This window comes from Zalophus californianus, chromosome 6, assembly GCF_009762305.2.
Source record: "Zalophus californianus isolate mZalCal1 chromosome 6, mZalCal1.pri.v2, whole genome shotgun sequence".
Taxonomy (NCBI): domain Eukaryota; kingdom Metazoa; phylum Chordata; class Mammalia; order Carnivora; family Otariidae; genus Zalophus; species Zalophus californianus.
The window spans coordinates 27,010,663-27,021,392 of NC_045600.1; the positions used below are offsets into that span (position 1 = coordinate 27,010,663).

At 51.0% G+C, this 10,730-nt stretch overlaps 1 long non-coding RNA gene across 2 annotated transcripts; it reads right to left on the reverse strand.

Annotated features, from left to right (window-relative positions):
* Positions 1 to 3,343: 3,343 nt before the first annotated feature.
* On the reverse strand, positions 3,344 to 9,206 carry LOC113909986. Of its 2 annotated transcripts, none has more exons than XR_003515873.1 (3): positions 9,120 to 9,206; positions 4,474 to 4,551; positions 3,344 to 4,376 (listed from the first exon to the last, which is right to left on the reverse strand). It is a non-coding gene; the product is annotated as an uncharacterized LOC113909986 (long non-coding RNA). The 2 variants fall into 2 exon arrangements; XR_003515872.1 differs by having other exon boundaries at positions 3,344 to 4,397.
* Positions 9,207 to 10,730: the final 1,524 nt, after the last annotated feature.

Below are 10,730 nucleotides of genomic sequence, written 5' to 3' on the forward strand. Positions count from 1 at the left end.
CCTCTCTACTTGCCTTCCTGGGGTAGGAGGGCAGCATGGCAGGTGCCGATGCTCACAAGCAGCGTGTCCAGATAAGGGGCAGAGGGTGGAGCGGGTTGGAAGGAGGCTGTTCTGGCACAATTTAGCCTCAGGCCAGCCTTGGCTGATGAAACCACCTTCTGGACCCCAAGGGACTTCTTTCTCAGGGCTGCTTCTGATCTGGCCCAGAGGGGACTGTCTCTGCCTCTTCCTTCATCGTTAGAACCTTTCCACCAGCCCGACCTTATGGTCTTTGTCCCCCTTGCAGGGCTGCAAAGAGGTCTGTAATGCCTATCCTTCCTGGCCCTTGCTGGGGGTGGGTCTTGGTCCAGCTGCTATCTTCAGGCTTCTGCCCAGGAGCTGCAGACGAGCCAATGAGGGTCTCAAGAGAGCCAGACCCCAGGGTTTAGTTAGATGGAGGATCAGCTGGGTTGGGGCAGGAAAATCCCAGCCTCGGCTCAGACTCCTGCCAGGCACCCCCCTTTCCTATCACCAGCTTCATACTTCTGCTTTCTGGGCTAAAGATGGTGATATGTTTCAGGCCCCTCCTCCCCTGCCCCCTTCCCCTGGTAGCTCTGCTTTGAGAGTGGGCTGACTGTTCTCCTTTCCAGACTGACTTCTTGGTAGCTGCCCTTTTAGCTGGGGGCAGTCACTGTAGATGTCAGGAGGCGCCTCCATTCCCCAGGGCTTGGGAAAATACCCCACACTTGACCTTGACCCCCGGGTGGAGAGGAATGTTGAGGCCGGAGCTCGAGTGGGATCTGCTATCCTGGCAGGCAGCCTTCATGTGCCTCTTGATGAGCGATGGGGAGGGGCCCCGGGTGTCCGGGGCTCTCTCAGCTTATAGGGGGGGAGACAGGGCCCCAGGACAGGCAAGGGGCAAAATCCCATCCTCAGGGCCCGTCTCCCATGCCAAACCCTGGCTGACCACCCCTCTTTCTTGCAACATTAAGTTGTGCAGCGTTCTCAGAGTTTGTCCCCAGTTTCTATCCGGCCAGTCTCTCCCCAGGGAGGCTGGGTGAGGCGCCCAGAGTTGACAGAGAGGGCACTGGGGGTGGATGACTGCCAAGTCTCACTCTCCTCATCTGCGAATGGCAACGAGGGCCGGGTTAGTAGTTGCCAAGCTGTGTTCTGATAAACCCTGTGGTTCCCCCAAGAAGCCTCAGCGGCCACAAGGCAACGGGATGTGTGTGTGTGTGTGTGTGTGTGTGTTTGGCAGGGAGTGAGATGTCAGCCTCTTCTCAGCTAGAGCAGTCCCCCAGTTTCCTGCTTTCGTCCTTGAGCTACCCACGAGGCCCTGGCATTGGGGTCCCTGCATCTCTTTGCCTTCTTGCCCCCCTTCCCGGCTTGCCCCACTTCACCACGGCGACCATCGGCAATTTCCTCCCACAGTAAGTGCTTTCCTACCTTGGGGATTTTTCTCAAAGTATCTCCTGCCTCAACCCTTCTTCTCTCCGTCTCTTTGCTTCTTTCCTATGTACCTGCCAGATCTCGGCTCACATGTCACTTCTTTGGGGATGCCTTCCCCAACACAGGCCCCCAAGTCCGTATTAGGCCACCTGGCTGCATGCAATTCTTAACACGGCTCTACTGCAATTGACTCATTATCACTCCATTGACCTCATTATTTGTTCACTGTCTGCCTCCCCTGCTCGACTGGGAGCTCACTGGGGCAGGAATCGCGTCCCTATCGCCACAGCTGAATCCTCCCGCACAGCTCCTGGCATACAGTACGTATCCAATACATATTGGTTGAATGCTGAAATACTGCACAAAGATTTTTGCGAATTTTTTTAGAAAGCTTGAAAACCACTGGCCTCGAGGCCTCCTCGGGCCTGTTCGGTTTTGGACTCACAGCTTTAAAACGTGGATGCAGTTACTTTCACCACCAAAATATTTCTGGCTCTCCCATTAAAACCTTACCTGGACTTCTCCTAACTTCCGGGGTGCTCAGAAGGGAGTGGTGTGGACAGGAATGGGAAGAAAAATAAAGGAATCCTAAGAAAGGTAGGGTAACAGTTCCTCCTTCACCACTGGAGAAGCAGGGGTGGGGGTGGGGGGTGGGGGGGGACAGCCAGATGATGGAGGAAGACGACAGGGCCCGGTATTGAACCCCAGGGGTTTTGCTTGTCCCAGGACACACCTGACCCACATCCATCAAGCTGCCTGGCGGGGAAGGGGTGTGCAGCCGCTCAGGACACAGTGACCACGGCTCTCAGGCTAGCCGTTTCCTTGCCTGTGAATCAGTGGCTGACCCTATGCTGTCCCCAGCCTGTTCCAAGCAGCCTGGGAGACTCCCAAGCTTGTCTTTTGCAGGCCAGATGTGTGTCCACCGGCTGTGAAGTCTTGCCTGGAGAACAGGTGGGTGGTAATTACTCTAGCAGGAGCCGAGCGTGACTGGAAGCTAAGGAGACAATTCTAGCGAGCTGTCAAGAACAGAAACTGTTCTTTCCTGAGCTTGCTTTTATAGGGGGAGAGGGAGATGGAATTCAGGGCTGGCGTCAGAACCTTGGCTCCTATGGCAGATTCTGGAGTGTCCTGGCAATTCCCATACCCCACCCCACTCATCTCCCTCCACTCTAAATTGACATGCCATGTGTAGTGAACATCTGTTGTGTGCATACGCCCACCAATCCCTTCCCTTCCTCAGATAAAGGAAACTCAGTTTTCCTTTGGGGAACTCCACTGCACCCATTCCAGGCATTCCCAGTGGGGCTGCCAGTCATGGAGGCTCTCCCACCTCCCCACACCCAAAGGGTGAGCACAGGACCCCAGGTACACTCATCAGACTCTCTCCTGGGGAATTTGAATCTGGGGTGGGATCACTACTGACCACAGGAAACAGTTGGCTTGGAATCATCCAAGCCGGCTAGCCTATGGGCTCCTGTGCCCCGGACCCCCAGAGCTGCCCTGGCCCCTGGCTCCGCAGGCCGGCTTGTTGAACACCTCCTCCGATTCCCTTCACCTCCTTTATGCAAAAGATACAGGGGACTTTCTCCCCACTTAAGTTTGCCCGAGTCAGCTTCCAGAACTTGCCGCCAAAGCGGATGTGTATCCCATACACTTGTACTGGCCCTTCTTTCCCGGACTGTGCTCATCCTCTGGGTCCACCTGCAGACTTGTTTGCACTTTCCACATGCTGAAAACCTTTGTGTTCCCAACCCTCTTTCTCCTATCCAGGCCTATTCATTTTTTTTTTTAAAGATTTATTTACTTATTTGAGAGAGCGAGAATGAGAGAGAGAGAGTACATGAGAGGGGGGAGGGTCAGAGGGACAAGCAGGCTCCTCACTGAGCAGGGAACCCGATGCGGGACTCGATCCTGGGACTTCGGGATCATGACCTGAGCCGAAGGCAGTCACTTAACCAACTGAGCCACCCAGGCGCCCCTATCCAGGCCTATTCTTGGGGAAGGTCTACACCCATCATTTACACTTCAGAGCGAATGAAAACATTGTTCTCACTCTCCCAGGGTAGATGCCTTTCCAGCCCTATATCTAAGTGTTAACTGAGTGCCTTTGCCTCTTGTTTCAGGAACGAGAAGTATTCGTGAAGAGGTGGAAGACATATTTGGGGGGACAGCGTGGTCCTTCCCCAAAACCCTGAAATGAGCCCTGACCACTTGTCCCCAGCACTCATCACTTGCATGCACTGGGAATTGCTTTATCCAAGCCTTGCTCTGTTCAGCAGCTGATTATATCTGCCCTCCACACATTATCGCCTGATACTTGTTAAGTTTTATCCCCCCTGGAGTTCCTGCTTCGAGCTGTTAGATCTTGACTCAATGAAACTGAGCATCTACAGCATGCAAGACCCTGAACCAGGTGTATCTGGAATACAGATGTCCTTAGTTGTTGACGTTCGCAGTCCTGTCAAGCAAACAGACACTCTCCCACCATGTCTCCTACACGAACCAAGTGCTATTGCAGCCAACTGCCCTGGGACCACAAAGGAGGGAGGCCTGCAGAAAGGAGGGGCCCAGCATCTAATCCACCTGGCCTGTCTCTCTTGTTTTGTGTATAAATTAGGGTTCTTTGGTTGCAAGCAACAACAAGAACTCTAATTTGTACGTTAAAAAAGAAAAAAAAAAAAAAGAGTGGAGTTACCAGAGAGATTTTAGGAGCAACCAAATAGAAATAAGAATTAAACAGGGAGGTACTAAGAAGGTATCTAGGCAGCGACAGGGCTCAGCCCCAGGAACTCCTTGGAGTATGTCTTTTTTGGAAGCTGCCATTGGATGATCCAGTTGTAACTGTGTGTCTCTGCTTCAGGGTCAAATCATGACAGACAATCTGATTGGCCAGTTTGGGTCATGTGCCCCATGGCAGGTATTGCAGTTGGCTGCCCCATTAGAATGATCTAGAAAAGAGAAGGGCAATTCTGTAAAGGAAAAGGGATGCTGTTATCAGAATCAGCGAGAGGAGGGATGCTTGGCAGACAAATGAACAAAGCCTACCTTAGCCACGGGCTAGTGGGTGACCTCCTGCCCTCTGGATCCACCTTTGACTTGGGCTGTTCCCATGGCAACTGCAGGCTGAGGGAAAGGCGGTACCAATGAAAATCATTACAACGGAGCTCGCTCGGTCTCCTCATGTTGCAGGTGGATAAACTGGGACCCCAAGACAGAGGTGACTTGTCCCTGGTCACAGCCTCATTTCTGTGCAGCCAGGGCTGAACAAGGAGCACACAGGTCAGACTGGACCCACAGGCTTCTGCTTCTAGTAGAACTTTTCCATACCGGAGTAGGGGTGAGGTTCCCCACGGTAGCCACTAGGAGGGATCATAGGAAAGGTTCATGTGGATGCTCCATAAATCTTTGTCCCACTGCCCCAGCCCCCCTGATACTAGGAGGCAGAGTGGGCTCCCCCACACTCTAGCGCCACGCCTAGGGTCCGAACAGAAATGCCAGGATTGAGTTCCTGGATCCTGGACCCCTGGCGGAGTGACCCGTCTGGGGCTGTGTCCAGCTCTTGGCTTGAGTGGGGCTTTGTGAGCTGGCTGTGGAGCTCCCAGAGTGACCCTTCCTCCTGGGCCTCTGGACAGTTCACTGCAGAGAGCGCCAGGCTCAGGCCTCCGTCTTGGCCCTGCTCCTCCCCTGCCGGGCCTAGCCAGGTCCCTGCAGACCCAGACGAGCCCCGTCCCTCTTGATGTTTACAGTCTGTGAACACTTGTGGCCGTTTCTGCTGCCCTGGCAGGGTTGGGCGGACTCATCCATTCTGTTTGCCCTTATTAAGTCAGTCGACCTTACAGGCTTTGCCTCTGCTCAGTTTCTCTCCTTGGGGGTCTGCGGCTACAGCTGGCCACCCCCCTGGGGCCTTTACCCTCCACAGGGTTGGCAGGGTGCCTCAGTAGCCCCTTGGCCCTCTCTCCCCCCTATGCCACTGACCTTTGGCATCTTTCTAACCCCCTTTCCCCCAGGAGGCCTCATTCCGGCCTCAGCTGATTTGCCCTGACCTCCCAAGTCCCTTGTCCTGGAAGTCCTAGCTTCCAGCTTGAGAATTCAGGGTGTGGAGAGGGGGGCGGGCTTTGCTCCCACCCCGCTCGGTCCTCTCCTGTCCAGCTGGCATGGGGAGGGCCTTCCCTTTGCTGGCCTTCACACACTGGGCTGCTTCGGCCCGCTTCCAGCTCATTAGTGCAGGTACAACAGGAGCCAGACCGGTCTCCCGCCCACCACTGAGCTCTCGGCCTGCTGGGGGCCCCTTCCCGTGCCCCTGCCCCAGCTCCCCGGCTTTCTCACCCAGTCTAGAGCGCTTGGCACACAGCGTGCCACCCTCCTCCCCTCGCCCACCCCCACGGGTCCTCTCTCTCTGACTTGCCCTGGCCTGGCTCTCTTTCCAGGGTCTGGAAACGGGGAGGCCTTGCTGCTCGGGGATCCTACAGATCTAGCCCCCACCTTCTGCAGCCAGCACCGAGCCAGCATGAAAGTCCTTAGACGGGTTTTGTTGGGGCAAACTGAGAGGTCATGACAGCTAAGGGCTGGAAGAGACCACCTCAAGCCATTGTAGCCCCTCCCCGTCATCTGGAAAAAACATTAAAACCATTCCAGATTGACAAGAATTTAACCAGCCTTTAAGGACCTCTGCCTTTCCCTTGCCTTTAACAGGATGAAGGTCACATGAACCTTTTTTAGTGTGTAAATCTCTTGCTGCCCTTTCTCCCCACATGTATTCACCTACAAATCCTGTATTAAACTGACATCTGAACTTCCCTTCACGCTGTCCTCAGCAAGCATGAAGAATAAATCCTCACCATGTCTCTACACTAAACAAACATCTTAATACATATGAAGACCTGATAGAATCCTCCTTTGACTCTTTTTTCTCCAGGCTGAGGGGCTGAAGACCTTTCTTCTGGGGCATAATCCATGGACCATCCCAGTCGCTTCTAAACAACCCGCCCCCTTGATTGGCCGAGTTATCCGACTTCTTCAAGACCATGGTGGGGGAGCCCATATATACCTGTAGCCTAGGTGAGCGTTGAAGTACATCTGTGGGTTCTGGAATCAATGTAGTGAGTCACACCAGTATTCCAAAAGAGAAAAAAATGAGAGCACATTGTACGTAGCCAGGGTAAGTTGCTCCAGGTATAGATGTTTGCCCCTGTGTGGTGAACCATGTTGTAGGATGTCCTTCTTCCGATGAGCTGTGCTTACAAAGTTTGAGAGCCTCCACTCCCAGCAGACCTGGGCTTCTGGTGCTGTCCCCTCCTTCCTCCTCACTTCTCCAGCTGTGGTTCTTGTCTAGAGACAAAAAAGACTTCTGGGTTTGATTCTGTGAGGCAGGTTCCGAAGCATGCACTTAGTTCGCCTTTCTCCAGTTCTGTTACCCAGCTGAGTCGGCATACTCCCCAGAACTGTGGGACAGGCCTCCTTGTACCTCAGAAGGAAGCAGACTTCAACTCTGTGAGGGGGCTTGACACATCGAAGATGCCCAACAAGTGTTTTCTGGATGAATGAATTGCCTCTTCGGTGTCTGTTTTGGTGATCAGGTGGCCCCATAGCTTGTCAGGTCCACTTAGGAACTAAGAAGGATTCCTTCCCCTTTGCCACGGAGTCAGAGTTCAGGCTGGAGCAAAGCCAGCAGCTTCGGTCATGACCATGGCTGCTCGGGCCATCCAGAAGCTTCACACAGCTTTCCAAGTCTTTGAAAAAAAGATTCGTCCAACTTCTAGATGTTGGTTTTTAGTTTTACACCATGGTGGCCATTTTTGACAGGTGACAAAGATGGGGCATCAAACAAAGCTCCAATTAAGAAAGCTACATTAAATTCTTCTAATCCACTCGCATGGTGGGTCCCCAGTTCCCTTTTGCCCCTCAGAAGATGTGCATTTACATTTGTGTTTCATCTCCTCCCCTTCTTCCTATCTCAGGAACCCTCCACATGGCTACTGTGAACTTCATCTTGCATTCTCTCCCTCCCATGTCCGAACTCTGGGGGGATGGTGGACAAGTGTGATTTAAAAATGAGCACTGATCCTCTCGTGTCATCTCTCTGGCTCTTCAGCCTATTTTCCCCTGGCCTCCCAGGATTACTCAGGTCTCTGCATTGACGTTGGTGAAATCTGCTGTTGTACAGACTACTGAACCCTGAGCTAGCTCATGGCTCCAAGCAGCCCTCCGTGGCTGTAGGATGCCTAGGGTTTCAGGAGGCAGAGCCACTCTGCTTTCCCAACAGGCAGCTCCCAGTGTCTGAGATGAGGACCCCAAGGCCAAGAGTGGAGAGGAGGCCTTGGGCGAAAGGAAGTAATCAAATCTTTGGAAAACCCTGGACACTTCACAGACTCCGGCCCTCCTTAGAGGTCTTCCCTCCACATAGAAATCCTTTCTACAATGCCCATCCAGCCTGTCTTTCATTACTCAGCAATGGGACCTGTCTTACTGTTGGACAACTCCAAAAGTTGCATCTATTGCCAGTGGAAATCTGTTTTATCTTGTACCTGATCCTGGACCTGGGACAACACTGTGAACTCTGCTGTGGCAGAGACAATGCTATCGACTTTCCATTTGATGTGACATTTCAGTAACTTTGATTAGAGTTGCCATGCATTCCTTTTTGACGTCTTCTCCTTCCTTGGATTCTGTGCCACTTCCTTTTTCCACTTTGGATGGTCTTATTTCCTTTGCAGGATTATTCTCCTTCCCTCAACCTCAAAGCTCAAAACACTTAACTCTTAAAAAAATTATTGAGGCATATTAATACGTAATATAATTCACCATTTTCCCATGAAAAATTCAATTATTTTTTAGCAAATCTACCAAGTCGTACAAGCACCACCATCACTCAGTTTTAGAACAGTTTTCTCACCCCAGTAAGATCTCCTGTGCCCACTTACTGTTAACTTCCCTCCCCCTTCTCCCATCCATGTCCCTGGCATCTTCTTTGTCTCTATGGCTTTGCCTTTTTTGGATATTTCACATAAATGGAAGCACACACTTTATGGTGCTGTGACTCATTTCTTTCACTGAGCATAACGTTGTTGAGGTCCATCCATGTAGTAGCATGTGTTGGTAGCCCACTCCTTGTTACTGATGAGTAGTATTTCATTGTATAGATATACCAGATTTCACCAGTCGATGGGCATTTAGTCAGTAACTAACCTTTGGTTTTTATGAATAATGCTGCGAAGTCTACATTATTTATGTGCAAGTCTTTGTGTGAATACATTAAACTCCGAACTCTTGTCACTCCTGAGGCAGTCTCTTCCAAGTCCACATCTCTAAAGCCCACACCCATAGCCTTGTTCTCCTGGACATACAATTAGATTACATTTTCCAGCCTCCTTTGTTGTCAGGTGTGATCATGTGACTGGGTTCTCGTCAATGGAATGTGGACAGAATGGTGCTTGCCGTCTTCCAGACATTGTCCTGAAAAGCCCTGTGCAATCCTCCACATTTTTTCCCTCTCCTGTCTATTGGCTGAATGAGAAGGAGGAAGGATCTCTATACTGGAGCTCCATGACGGAAGGATCCTAGGGCCCTGCGTGACCTTGTGTATTTGAGTCCTGCTTGACATGAACAAAATTTCGCTTACTGTTTTGAGGTTGTTCCTGCAGTTAACCTGCTATGATTAATGCAAACACAGAACAACTGTATCCCTCTCTTACCCAATAATCTTGTAAACAGTTGAACATGGCCAGAGTTTCTCCAGCATCTCAAGTACTCCTCCTGGGGTGTATTTATCTCCATTCAGGTCACCTTCTCCTAGACATGCTGCCGAGTTGTAACAAGCCATCTAAAACAGGACAGCAGCATTAAACAATGTGCATAGCTTGGAGTACTCTGTTACCCTTCCTGTTCGAAGTCCTGGATCCTGTCCAAGATGGCACTAGGCCTTTTAGAAGTTTGCATTGTTAGTTTATTTCAAACCAGTAGTTAACCAGGATCTCCCCTTTCAACAGTCTCTGTACCTCCCCGCAACACTCTGCCCAAATAAAGTCATTTCACACAAACTGCTATCAAAGCAAGTATCCCTCATCCTTTAATTATTACTTATTTTGGACCAAGATGCAAGACCTTTTCACTTATCTCTATTAAACCTCAATTTATCTAGATCAGCTTGTATCTTGCTCCTATCATCCAGTTTTTATCATTTATTCCTCCAATCCTATGTCATGTGAAAATTTGATAAAAATGCTTTTTCTGACATCATCCAAATTGTGAGAAGTCTTGTGGAGGTGCCAGCCCTGGCTCATGGGCTACTGTAGATCCCAACAATCTTCACCTATCCCTCAATGTGGGGAATGATGGAGTCAACATCTACACACATATCTAGCCGCATTACTGTAGGCTCCACATTTCCCCAGCCTATCCACATTGACTCTCATTTGAATTTCATTTCACTACCATTCAAAACTCGGGCAAAAATTTCTCTGATCTGTAACTCCACTGAAAAAGGAAATGGGGTAGATTCTGGTGCAAGGTTTAATTTTTGCAAACTTGGCTCTAGTATTTACTGCCGTGCCTAATCCTCACCATTCTTTCCTCCTTCTCCAGGCTGAAACCTGGCCTGCCGTCCAAAACATTTGCTCAGACAGCATCGTAGGTAGGATCTTCCCTGACCAATTGTCCCATACTCCCAGCCGGGAGGGCTCTGTCCTTATATTCACGTTGCACCCTGAACTCATCTCAATCATAGCACTGACCATGATAGGTGGTGCTGCCTTTCCTACTATGCTGGACGCTCCTTGAGGATAAGGGGCTAAGTCTTCTTCTTGGCAACCCTGATGCCTGACAAAAGGATGATTAATGAATGGTGGCTGAGATACACCAGGCCCTCCCCAGCTCTCTGTTTGACGTCAAGCACATATGGCTTATCTATCGATGGGGCAAAGCTAAGCTGGAGGCTGCAGAGTGGGGCTTGGAAATGTGTATTATGATCCTTAGGCATGACCTAACTTCAACAACACGAACTTATGGGACTGGAGAGGAATCTGAGGCCCAGCAAGAATGAGACTGGGGGACAGGAGACTGACTAGGGGAACTGAGTCTCCAGGAAAATCTGGGTCCAGAGAGAGTGGGGAATTCAGGGGAGTACTTGGGGAAAGGGTTGCAGAGGGTTGGTGGGCCATGGCAGTAGGAGCCCGGGGAAAGGCCAAACCTACTGAGTTGGCAGCTCCACAATTTCTCTAAAAGTGGAGCCATGTGGGGGAACAGACTGGTTGGAAGCAGGGCTGGAGGACTGCTTTTAAGCATGGCAGGCTCACGGACTTTATGTC